Below are 13012 nucleotides of genomic sequence, written 5' to 3' on the forward strand. Positions count from 1 at the left end.
AGCTGATCAGTGGGTAAAGTGCTTGCTGCTCAAGCATGAGGACCTGAGTTCAGAGCCCAGCTGCCTTGTGAAGCTGGACACGAAAGTACGGCTAGAGAAAGAAGGAATATGAAGACATGAAAATCACAAGGAAGCCTTCAAGCCAGCTACTCTGGCCAGTGCAGCGTGAATAGCGTGAGACCCTGCCTCAGACAAGGAGAGATGTGAGGACCAGCACCTAAAGTTGACCTCTGACTTCCATATGTGCACCGCATGCCCCCACGCTCACACATCACCAAACACACACATTGTAAACATACAGGCACACCAAAACATAAGGCTAAAATAAAAATGAAGAATTCAAGAATAAATAACTCATCAAAATGATAAGTACTGAGCTACATGGGAACCAAACTTGCTTGTAGAGTGAGTGTTAAAGTCTACTTCTGGATGATGTAAAAAATCAGAGTCCATCTCAAGAAAGACTTGAGAGACAGGCGAAAGAAAATGAGATTACCAATGAACCCTTCCTCATGCCCTCTGCCCACAGAATGTTTGGTCTGCTTTAAATTCCAACAGGTGGCTTTTTAAAAAATGATGATTTCACCTTAAAATTTTGAACCCAAAATGCATTTTCTTGGTTAGATATAAAGTGATATTTTTAGTGACTAACATTGCTCTCAGAAAAGAATTATTTTCAAAGGTTCAATGTTTCTTTCTGTCTTTCTTTCTTTTTTTTTTTTTTTTCTTTTTTTGAGGCAGGGTCTCACTCTAGCTCAGGCTGACCTGGAATATACCATGTAGTCTCAGGGTGGCCTCGAACTCACAACAATACTGCTACCTCTGCCTCCCAAGTGCTGAGATTAAAGGCATGTGTCACCACTCCTGCCAATATTTCTGTTTATTTGAGCTTTTCATATTATCTCTAAGTAAAATTAAACTCAATTATTTTCAGTGATATAATCCTGCTTGTATAAAAATAAATTATTCATACATATCTATTGATCAATCTACATTATTCCTTTTCTGCTATATCAGTAATATCGGTGGGGTTTTTATTTGTATTTTCCTGTACTTTTAAAAAATTACAGTAATACACAAAAGAAACCGATATCAAACTGGAGAAAAAGAGTAGACGTGCCGAGGCAATTGACTGAACAGTTTTGAGAGTCTGCTTTGCTTCCTTTTCCCCTAATGTTAAGAAGGCAGCCAGCTTTGTAACTCCTTGTCTCCCACATTTTTGCTAGATGACAAGGAGCTGAAGTTAACTTCATAAAAGCATAAATCCATTGAAAAAATCAATGTTAAGTATGTAAAATGAGGAAAGAGAGGGAAGAGACATGCTGGGCAAGGAATTATGAGAGTGAAGATTCCATCAGGTTGGAAGTGGAAGACCAGGTTCCAAACACCCCAGGGGCAGGAACTGGGAAAGGTGAGATCCACTGGCCTCTCAGCATGCAGAGGGCACCTCTCGCCCTGACAGTAGAAAAACTAGAGGATTTTAAAGCATAATACATATGATTATTTATTACTTTCTAAATGAGCTTCTTTTGAAACAAAGGCATGTTTGGCATGTGTAGTGTGTGTGCGGTGGGATGTGTGTGTGGTGTATGCACTTGTGTGCACGTGCCCATGCAAAAGCCACACGAGAGCGCCAGGTGTCCACCTCGATCTCTCACCTGCATGTTTCCTTGAGGCGGACTTTCTCACTGAACCCAGAGCTGCCAGTTTTGCAAGACACAGCAATCCTCTGTTCTCAGCTCCCCAACAGACTGGGGCTCGACATGTGAGCCCATTCCCAACTATTTAAGCAGGTGCAGTGCCGAGGAATCAAACTCAGGGGGAATCAGCCCCTCCTGGGACCTCACAGCAAGTACTCTTACCCATGGAGCCACTCCCCAGACCCCCTAAAGGCAGTGTGTGGGGTGTGTGTGTATGTGTGAGTGTGTGTGTGTGTGTTACATATATGTGCATATGTATGCTCTATGCATGTGAGCTCACATGTGTGCACATGCATGTAGAGGCCAGAGGTTGAAGTCAGGGGTCTTCCTCAGTCATTACCACCTTACTTTTTTGAGAGAGACTGAACAGACAAGCTAGCCAGCAAGCCTCAAGGATCTGTCTCTCTACCTCCCTAGCACTGGAATGGTAGACTCTCACCACCAGGCCCAGCAGGGATCTGAACTAGGTCTTCACTCTTGTGGGGCAGCACTTTAGTCATGGAGACATCTCCCCCACCCCCAATAGCTTCTGTTTTATCAGCCACCTTAGAAAAAACTCACTCTAGACAGGAGACCTGTGTTCATGGGTGAGACTCAGGCCCGTCTTTACATATGGCACAAATACCTGCTACTAGAGACTTCATGACTGGTGAAAGATGGCACCCCGATCAACCTCATCCTACCACTTTACCTTCAGTATCAAACATGGGGCAGACATTTGGGCTTTCAAGGTCGTCTTGAAAGCAGCATTATTTGTCCCTTCTTCAGCCAGTGCTACCTTACGAAGTCATTCCAGTTTATAACGCCTGCTTGTAAGTTCGTCTACTTGACACTTTTTACTTAAGGGAATATTTAGTAGGTCTAAAAACTTTGCTATTAGGCACTTTTGAAAAGGAATTTTTTTTAAAAAGGAATTATTATTATTATTAAGTACAATTTTCTCATCATACTCTGAATTCACATGGAAGTTGACAGAAGCCCTCAGTGGTACTTCTCCAGCCCAGGGCCAAGGCAACACGTAATGTGACTCTCATCAGAGAAACAATTCCCCAGTCGCAGGGGACTGGGAGACGGAGTGAGTGCTTGTAAAATACCAGCCTGCAGATGGACGTCTGCAAGATTGAAGGGTGCTGGGCCGGGAATCCCAGGTACGTGCATCTCTGAAAGCAGGGCAGCTGGGGGGTCGGGCTGGGACTCTGTCACCTTGGGCCCCAGAAAGCACATTCAGCAAAGCACATGTCACCTGATGCCATTAGCCCCTCAAAACCACTCCTGGCAGAAAGCTGGGCAGAAACCATAAGTAAAATAAAGCTGTAAACCCAGTGATCTGTCATTTAAGTTGAGTGCTCTCACTCTTAAAGAAATGCAAGTGCTTCTATTTCACTTGTGATATCAATAAATGACCGTTTGACGAAGGAAGACAATGCAAAATCAGCAGGTCTGTACAGGGACACTCAACCACTTCATTTTCCCCACCTAGCCAGCAATACATCTCCTGAATGATCAGCTTTGCACAAACCTTATTTCTACATCCACTCATGTCTTTTTGAACAACAGAAATACATGCCTGCACTAAACTTTGCATTAACTCGTTGCTTCACTTGCCAACAACAGATTATTTTAAATCAATATGTTTCTATTTCCTGATGCAAAAGGGTAAAATCAAGATAATTCCATGCAGATGTGTCTTACAGTTTTCTGATCAATGACATGCAGGATGCTATTTGGGATAAATGCTGGAGAGCTCAGAGGCTTCGGCCTTGGAAGACCTGGGCACTTACCTATTTCCAGTTTTCCTTCCATCTCTCCCTCCCTCCTCTCCCTTCCCTCATCCATTTCTTCTTTTCTTCCTTCCTTTTTGTGTCCTATAAAATATATATGAAACCCACATTATGTCCTCAAAGGACTTGTAGCTTAGCATGGTAAATATGAATGACAAGATGAAGATATTATCAGGAGCTTTGAAATTTACCAGCATTAGACACAAATACCAAAATCATAACTCATCAGTTAAAAAAGAAGGCAATATTGAATAAATTAAGGATAGTTTGTGATGAATACTTGGCAATATGACTAAAGCACTCAGAAAATTACATGCTAATTTTTAAAACTATTCTAGATTAAAGTCAAAAGAGCTAGGCAAAACTGTTGCTACAACGTGTGTAAAGCCCCAGACCCAGCATACTCCTCATTCAGAGGGTAGGGGTGAAGTAAACTGGTTTTGATCACATCTTCCACTTCAAAACATACACATGAAAGAAAGATACACTTGACATTTTAGGAGAATATGAAGTTTGATTAGAAAAATTAATTTGGGCTGGGTGTGGTGGTTTGTGACTGTTATCCTAGCACTTTGTAGTTGGGGGCAAAAAGGTCCGTAGTTGAAGGCTATCCTCAGCTACATAGGAAGTCTAAGGTCAATCTGCTACATATGACTCTGCCTCAAAAAAAGAAAGATAATTAATTTGTTAATAGCTTGATAGGAGCACATGGAGAATTAGAAGAAAAGGACAAAAACTATATTTACTAGGGAGTAGTACTACAGATCCAAATACTGTCCATGGAAAGGAAGAGAGTTGAAATGGGTAGAGGTGAGGTGTGAAGGTGGTGCATGGTGGAGATGAAGCATGAAGGGCGGACATGAGGTATGGTGAGGCTGAGGTATGAAGGTATGAACATGGGGCATGGTGGAGGTAAGTATAAAGGTTGGTTGTAGGGCACAGTGGAGGTGAAAATATTTATGTGTGTATGCACACTCAAATGTGCATGTGTGTGTGCATGTGTGAGTGCATGCTAGTGATTAACCTTCCTAACCAGCTGAGCTACAACCCAACCCATCACTATAAGTTGATGTTGACCAGCCTCTCTGCTTCCTTCCCTCACCTCCCTTTCCCAGTCACAGTGTTCTCAGCCTCTGTGAAGACAAGTGTTTTGGGTTCTGCCAATGATGGAGACCATGTGGCTCTGGTCTCTGGGCAGGGTCCGCCCTTCCTATTTCATTGCAGAATCCCACCAGGGCTCTTTCTGATAATGCTCCGTAGCACATGCTGTTTACATAGTTGTGTTATATCATCACATGTGTCTCAATTTCTTTGTTGTTGTTGTTGTATTTACTTATTTGAGACAGAGGACAGAGGAGGAGATAGAGATAGAGAATGGGCATGCTAGGACCTATAGCCACTGCACCTTAACACTCCCCTTCCCAAAGCTTGGTTCATTCAAGTATTCTTCTCCTTGAAATGATCTTCATGACCCACAACACACTTACCTTTAGCTATGTGTTGTGTGTGTGTCCCCATATATGTGCATGCATATACCAAAGCACACATTTGGAGGTCAGAGGACAAACTCAGGGTAATGGTCCTCACCATCCACCTTATTTAAGACAGGGCCACTTGTGACGGTCCTCACCATCTCCCTCATTTGAGACAGGGTCTCTTGTGTTGGTCCTCATCGTCTCCCTCATTTGAGACAGGGTCTCTTGTGATGGTCCTCACTGTCTCCCTCATTTGAGACAGGGTCTCTTGTTATGTTCTTCACCGTCTCCCCCATTTGAGACAGGGTCTCTTGTGTTGGTCCTCACCGTCTCCCTCATTTGAGACAAGGTCTCTTGTGATGGTCCTCACCATCCCCCTCATTTGAGACAGGGTCTCTTTTTTTTTTAAATTTTCATTTATTTTTTTGAGAGTGACAGACAGAGAGAGAAAGAGGGAGAGAGAGGAGAGTGGGCGCGCGAGGGCTTCCAGCCACTGCAAATGAACTCCAGACGCATGCGCCCCCTTGTGCATCTGGCTAACGTGGGTCCTGGGGAGTTGAGCCTTGAACCGGGGTCCTTAGGCTTCACAGGCAAGTGCTCAACCGCTAAGCCATCTCTTCAGCCCGAGACAGGGTCTCTTGATGGTCCTCACCATTCCCCTCATTTGAGACAGGGTCTCTTGTGATGGTCCTCACCGTTCCCCTCATTTGAGACAGGGTCTCTTGTGATGGTCCTCACCGTCTCCCTCATTTGAGACAGGGTCTCTTGTGATGGTCCTCACCGTGTCCCTCATTTGACAGGGTCTCTTGTGATGGTCCTCACCGTCTCCCTCATTTGAGACAGGGTCTCTTGTGATGGTCCTCACCGTGTCCCTCATTTGACAGGGTCTCTTGTGATGGTCCTCACCGTCTCCCTCATTTGAGACAGGGTCTCTTGTGATGGTCCTCACCGTGTCCCTCATTTGACAGGGTCTCTTGTGATGGTCCTCACCATGTCCCTCATTTGAGACAGGGTCTCTTGTGATGGTCCTCACCATGCCCCTCATTTGAGACAGGGTCTCTTGTGTTGGTCCTCACCGTCTCCCTCATTTGAGACAGGGTCTCTTGTGATGGTCCTCACCGTCTCCCTCATTTGAGACAGGGTCTCTTGTGATGGTCCTCACCGTCTCCCTCATTTGACAGGGTCTCTTGTGATGGTCCTCACCGTCTCCCTCATTTGAGACAGGGTCTCTTGTGATGGTCCTCACTGTCTCCCTCATTGGAGCCAGGTTGTCTTGTGTTCTCTGTGTTGTGCTCAGTTTTCTGGAAGCTGATCCTGAGCTTCCAGAGATTCTCCTGTGTCTGACTTCTTTCTTATGGCAGGAGGCCTGGAATCACAGCATGAGTTACCATATCCACCTTCACATGGTTTTCTGGGCTCCAAACACAGGTCCCCATGCTCACACGCTTGCACTGGAAGTGCTTTATCCACTGGGCCACTCCTGGCCCCTTAAGCAAAATACTTGGCTACTCTCTACAACTTGTCCCCTATCGCTTTCAACAGTTTTTCTATGCTACTGAGGCCAACATTATTACCCATCCTCTTTCCTTTGCTTAATCACCCTGATTGCCTTTCCCACAAATCAGAACATTGGGCTCAATGTGCAGCCACTCTTCCCTCCTCCCTGCTATGGCAGTGTGTCCCAAGAGAGCCATTTCTGCCTCTCTGGTCACCTCTCTGTTCTCTGAAGAGCGTCTTCTGTACATTAATTCTCTAGTTAAATATTGATAGCGAGCTTCTCTCTTTATATTTACACTGTTGTTCCCTTATTGCTACATACTTGGTAATCATTTGTTTTTGCTTTTCCAGCCTGTTTAATCAGGGCTGCCTCAGTGCTCTCTGTGTAAGCTGCCATCCAGTCATGACTGCAGAGAGCTCTGACGTCAGCTCTGAAGAGTTCTCTTTGGTGCATGCCCATCATAGCCAGCAGGGGTCACAAGGGCATTTCTCACTGGGGCCCAGTAGCTGGTAATGATAAAGGAAAGCCCCAAAGGCATGAGCTGGAACTGAAAGTCTCTTCTTCGATGGGGTCCTCTAAATGTCGCCGATGGCAGAAATGTCAGAGGGGATCATCTTGCTGCTTTTCTGTCTGGCCTGGCATGTTGCCTCTGGTTTTCTGACACTGCACAAAATTGCAACGAGAGTGGCCGTCCCAACAAGGATTATAGGTGACAGAACATGTCCCCAGTCTGATATACAGAGCCCTGGTACAACCCCTGGTCTTGACCACAGCCTGTTGGAGAAACACGAGCAAGAAGTGAACTCTCCCCACAGCTGCCTCGTGGGATGGGCCTCGTGGGGCAGCAAGTGCTAAGCAGGCAGGCCGCGTCTTTGAACATGCGCGGCGCTGCTGAAAGAAGGTGTGTGGAGCGTGAACTTGCAAGCCTCCAAAAGAAAGCGACCCATTCTGCTCTCACGGGAACATCAAGGGCCATCTCCTACTCCTATCTCCCAAACTGGAACGTGTCACCACCCCAGCCCCAGCAGAAATGCCACTCCTGCTTTGTAGATGTACATGTTTTAGAAAGGAGGCAATAATTAAGTTTTAGCCATAATTAATGCCACATCAAAAGAAGAGGATTAAACAAACAGATTTTACATATTTCCAACACCAAGAGACAATTAATGTCCAAGGTGATGAATGTGCTAATTATAGGATCTGATCATCACACGTGATGGACATGTACCAGCATATCACATGGGGCCCTATAAATATGTACAATTTGTTCTGTTAATTAAATTTCAAAATTAACATTTATGAAAGAAAAAGACTGGAGGTGGGCTCAGCAGTTTAGAAAACTTCCTGTGAAAGCATGAAGGCCTGAGAGACCACTGGAGTTCGACCCAGGACCCACAGAAACAACTGGGCATGACCACATATTTCTGTAAACCCAGTCCTACAAACGAGCAGAGACTGGAGAAGCACTGGAGTTTGCAGGGGCAAAAATAAATAAATAAATAAAATTAAAAAAAAAAAAAAAGACAAGCTCCGGGATCAGGAAGAGACTCAACTCAAGTAAGAACTGGCAGACTCATAGAGGAGGACTCCACACTGCCCCTTCCAGGTACCTCGGATGAGCGTATCCTGTCTCAGCTGAGTGCATGGGCGCTGCATGGGTGTAAACATGTGTATTATGACACATACACATCAAAAAGAAAGAAAGAGAGAAAGATTACAGGGAGGAGAAAGGCCTAAACGAGGTCAGTGGAAGAGACTGTATAAAAGAAGGGTCAGGAGAGGGTCAATCAAAATTCAAGATATTCTAAATAAGACATATGAAAATCTACTTTCATGAATAGTGGTACATCCAGAAGTCATAGATTGTTACTAGAAAATTTTCAGTGCCAGGGATGGGATACCTTCCAGTTAGTTGTTGGCCAGGGAGGTCTATGTTGTCTCCAAAACATTATGGGCTATTGCCAAGGCTCTTGGTTTCCCATGAGAAAGAGATGGTAAGACCCTATTGCTGAACACTTCACATGCCTGCGCAGCAAAGTCACTGGAAACCAAGCTGGTGCTGAGCAGAAAACCTTCTCTCCATAGCACAGCCAACTGAAAGCTGGGAAAAGCTGCACTGTATGCAGTCTTATGGGAGACAGAAGTCATCAATGGTGAAAACAGTGGACACTGGAAGCCTCAAGTTTGGTCAGACAGGCCAAATGACTGAACAAGTACAATAGTGACATGTCTGCTCTAGGGAAAACCAACAGCTGTCTAATTGGACTGAAGGCCCACTCTATGGGAGGGAATGCATGCCTAGTACTAAAAACCTAATCCAAAGCCTATGGCAGGGGAGGTCAAGAGCCTTAGGAGTATACAGTCTCTTCTTGTCTGGATAAATGTATATATTATTCTCACCAAACTGCCCTGAAAGAACTACACTTAATTTTTATATTCATATATTAATGCTACTCTCACTTCTGGTTAGAGAAGCTTCTCTTTTCAGATGGTGACGACCACTGGGGTGACCCAAAAGACAACATAGTGCTGAGAAGAAGGGAAGGAGGCGTGCCCAACTCTGAAACATCTCACACCCTCCAAGGCTCAGGGTCCATTACAGAAGAGGTGGCAGAAAGAATGTAAGAGTCAAAGGAAGGGTACCACTCCCTACATACAACTGTCCAGACAGAAATTTACTTGATATCCAAGACCTCACAGTGCCTAGCAATACCTACAAGACCCTCATAACAGGAGAAAAAGATGATGACATCAAATTAAAAAGAGAGGCTAATGGAGAGAGGGAGGAGACATGACAGAGAGCAGAGTTATGAAGGGGAGAGCGCGGAGGGGAGGGAAATACCATGGTTTGTTGTCCGTAAGTAAAGAAGTTGTCAATAAATATATATACATATATATATTAAAAAACAAAGAGAAAGAAAGAAAGAAAGAAAGAAAGAAAGAAAGAAAGAAAGAAAGAAAGAAAGAAAGAAAGAAGAAGAGAATGCAAGGAAAGGAAAAGAAGGAGGGAGGAATATATGAAAGTAGAAGGGAGCTAGTTGTGATGAGGAAGTGGTTCAGCAGGAGTGAAAGGGGGACAAGAGAGGGTAATGGAGATGAATACAATTATAATGTGTCATACACACATATGAAATTGTCAAAATTAATTTAAAAAAGAAATCGTTTTCACCATGCCACATACATCCAGCAGAAAGGAGGCAACAATATGAATTTTCCAAACGATAACTCTCTAGTTTTTAATGATACAGCATCTCTCAGTGTAGAGACATTAAGCAACATGATATAGGTAAATAAATGCTTGAAAGTTTCTGGAATAAATTGATCCTTTGCTTTGGACACAGTTCTAACATGTAGTACTATTACCAAGTATATGGGTCAGCTTCTCAGTATTGTAACACACCAGAGGTAATGTACTTCTAAAAACGAAAGGTTTGTCTTGGCTCAGTTCTGGAGATTCCAGTCAAGTGGCAGAGGGCAGCCCATCGCAGGGTCACGAAGCCGTGCTGGCTTCATCAGGCTTTGCTGCGTCAGCTTGTTTACTGCTTTTGTATCCTAATCGTCTGCGCATGAGCACATGACGTTATCCTAACATGGCTGCTCACCTATCCCGATTGGGTGATGCAAAGTCGCCTGATGAGACTTAAGCCAATCAGACGACACTTCATATCCATATGATCACAAGTATATAAGCTTGGCGCTCCGTAGGGTCGGGGTCCTTCTCTCTTTCAGGTTGGAGCTCCCAATAAAGTGGGCTTGAGAAGAATCCTGTCGTTGTCGTTCTTCCTGCTGGCGGGACGGGCGCAACACCTTTTGAGGGTGCACCTCCAAGTGAGCTACAGAGGGCACATGCCCCACCACAGCAGCTCCCAGTATATCCCCCCTCCCCTCGCCAGCCTAGGAATAATCTTGACCACACAGATCTTTGGGGAATGCTGTCCACAGTCACACCATAGCACCAGGTGATTCCCTCCATCTTCTCTGAGGAGGTCTGGGACTCCTGAGGCAGTGAGGATCCCAGTTATTCTTGAAACTAGGCTTGGAATGAGCATGCCTCCAGAACCCTGGATCCTGGGATACTGTCAGACATTTGGTCAGTGCCCAGGGCACTCACTACTGCCCTTCACTGTGAACCTTGCTGACCTCTGCAGGTGAGAGAGGGCAACTATCTCTGTCCCCACATGACCTACACAAACTGTTCACAGAAGGATCACATTAACTTTGTAACTGCTTTCTGTCTTAGTCAACTGACACTTCACAAAAGAAGTCCGTTTCCAGCTAGTCAAGAGGGACCAAGACACAGCTCAAATTTTAGGCACACAGGAAGCTACTAGAAAGCGAAGGGTTAGGAACCAAAGTAAAAGGCAAGTTGTTAACAAGAATCCACAAGTGTATCTGGGGAGATGGCTCATGGGTTAAAGGTGATTGTTTACAAAGCCTGTCAGTTAGGGTTCAATTCCCCAGTATCCACCTAAAGCCAGACACACAAAGTAACACGAAGTCTGGAGTGCTTTTGCAGTAGCAAGAGACACTGGTATGCCCATACAAACACACACACACACACACACACACACACACACACACACACTTTCTCTCTCTCTCTCTCTCTCTCTCTCTCTCTCTCTCTCTCTCTCTCTCATATAAATCAATATTAAAACAAAACAGTATCCACATATCAAGACTTCCTAGACAGATGTGATCCATGGTGACTGGGACCCCTGAGTCATGAGCGGAAGCAAACACACCATGACAAGTATTCTGGCATCTGCCTAACACCCACTCTAGTCTCCAGCCCGTGTTCCCCGTGCCTAAAGCATGGGTTGAAGCTGGGTGCTGAGGGGACCCAGAAAGAGCAGCTGTGGGGAAGATTAGATCAGGATTAAATCTGAGAACCAAGAAGTGGGTGACTGCCTCCTGATCTAGTACCTCTGCCACCGGAAATACACCGCACACGTTTGAGTAAAATGCTGACAGCTTGAGATCCGTTGTCTTGATATTTATATCAAAGGAGCTTATGCCCTTTGTAGAAAATCAAGACCAACCTTCTTAGGCTGTTTCAAGCCATTTTCTGTCTAGTCCTCCATCAAACTGAACCACTCCCCCACCCCTCAACTGCGCTGTTTCCATCTTTGTCTGTTGGCTTTTCAGTTTCCACATTCCCAGAGTTCCAAGGGGATGACAAGGATCCCCTTTGAAATTCTCACTGAGTTCAGCTGTCTGTTCCCCAGGGTCCCGCTCTGGAGGCCAGGCTGGCTAGGAAAGGAGCTCTGTGCTATCAAACTTGTCTCAGTCTTTTCATTATCAATTCACATAATACACACAGTACAGCGCATAATGAGGTCTTGTAGCAGCAGATAGGGAATGCATTCCTCAGTCAAGAGGCTGTACTTGTAGCTGCCAGATCCTGCGCCATTATCTGCAATTACTTCATGGGTATTCCATAAAGATAATTTTCTTTGTGAGCTAGCAAAGTCGGGCTTTCTGGAGGCTTTATGGATTAAACCCAGGCCAAGCAAGAAGAGCTGAGGCTGATACACAAGAGACGGTGTTTCTCTTCTCTCGTGAAACCAGGAGGCCTCTGTCCCGGCCGTGATGCTGCTCAGAGCCATAAAACAAGTGAGTCACTCTGGGCACATATGGGTCTCTAAAGCTCTTTGCCATTTGCCAGGTCTCACGAAGACAGAATCCAGAAAGCCACTTAAGAGAGACCATGAAGGCAGACAGTGTATGCTGAACACTGCCACCAAGCAAAGACAGCTTGGAAACCATGTACAGAACTGTCACTATTCAATAAAGGTAGAATAAGGCAGGACCAACGGGGCTTTGGGACAGAATTGTCATTGGGAAAGAAAGCAATAGTCACTCAAAGATACAGAGACGGCCCATCATTTTGAAGCTGTCATGTGGCCTTGGGAGACAGGTTGTTTATGTGGGAATGTCCTATCAGAAGGCTTCTCTTTAATTAATAGAACATGGCAGTCTTATTATCAGCAGGCCTAAGAAGAAACTCCGGGTCTTGTTTCCTTGGAAACTACAAAGGGAAGCCCACTGTGGAAGGCTGGGCACAAATCCCAGATTGCCTGTTTTGGAAGCCAAAGCTGCATCCCTATGTCAAATTGACCTAGGGGTCCTCCAAGAAAATATGGGACACCCCCCAAAAAAAGAATCAGAGCCCAGTTCTCACAGTTTCCCGTCCCAGGAAGCCTGCGCTCACAGCAGTGTCCCTAACAGTGACATAAAAGCAGCGTGTCCTGATTCACTCCCATCAGCCTCGAGTGCTCACGGCTGCTGCCCCCACTGGCTGGCCTCTCCAGAGGAGCAGGCCACACCCTCCCCAGACAAGGTACTCCAAGTGCACCAGTTTGAATCAATGGCCCCCAATATGTCCAGTGTTTTATTAGTTTGTAGTTCGCATCTGCAGCCACCTGGCTGGAGGCAGTGTCACTGGGTGGATCTTAAGGTGTGGTGGTGGGTTTAAGATTTCAATCTAAAGAGATGCAAAGTGTGCCTTGCTGGAGTTCCTGAAGTGAGCTGTGCTGTGCTGTCTGGCTTTTGGCTTTT

The sequence above is a fragment of the Jaculus jaculus genome, chromosome 5, assembly GCF_020740685.1.
Source record: "Jaculus jaculus isolate mJacJac1 chromosome 5, mJacJac1.mat.Y.cur, whole genome shotgun sequence".
Classification (NCBI taxonomy): Eukaryota; Metazoa; Chordata; class Mammalia; order Rodentia; family Dipodidae; genus Jaculus; species Jaculus jaculus.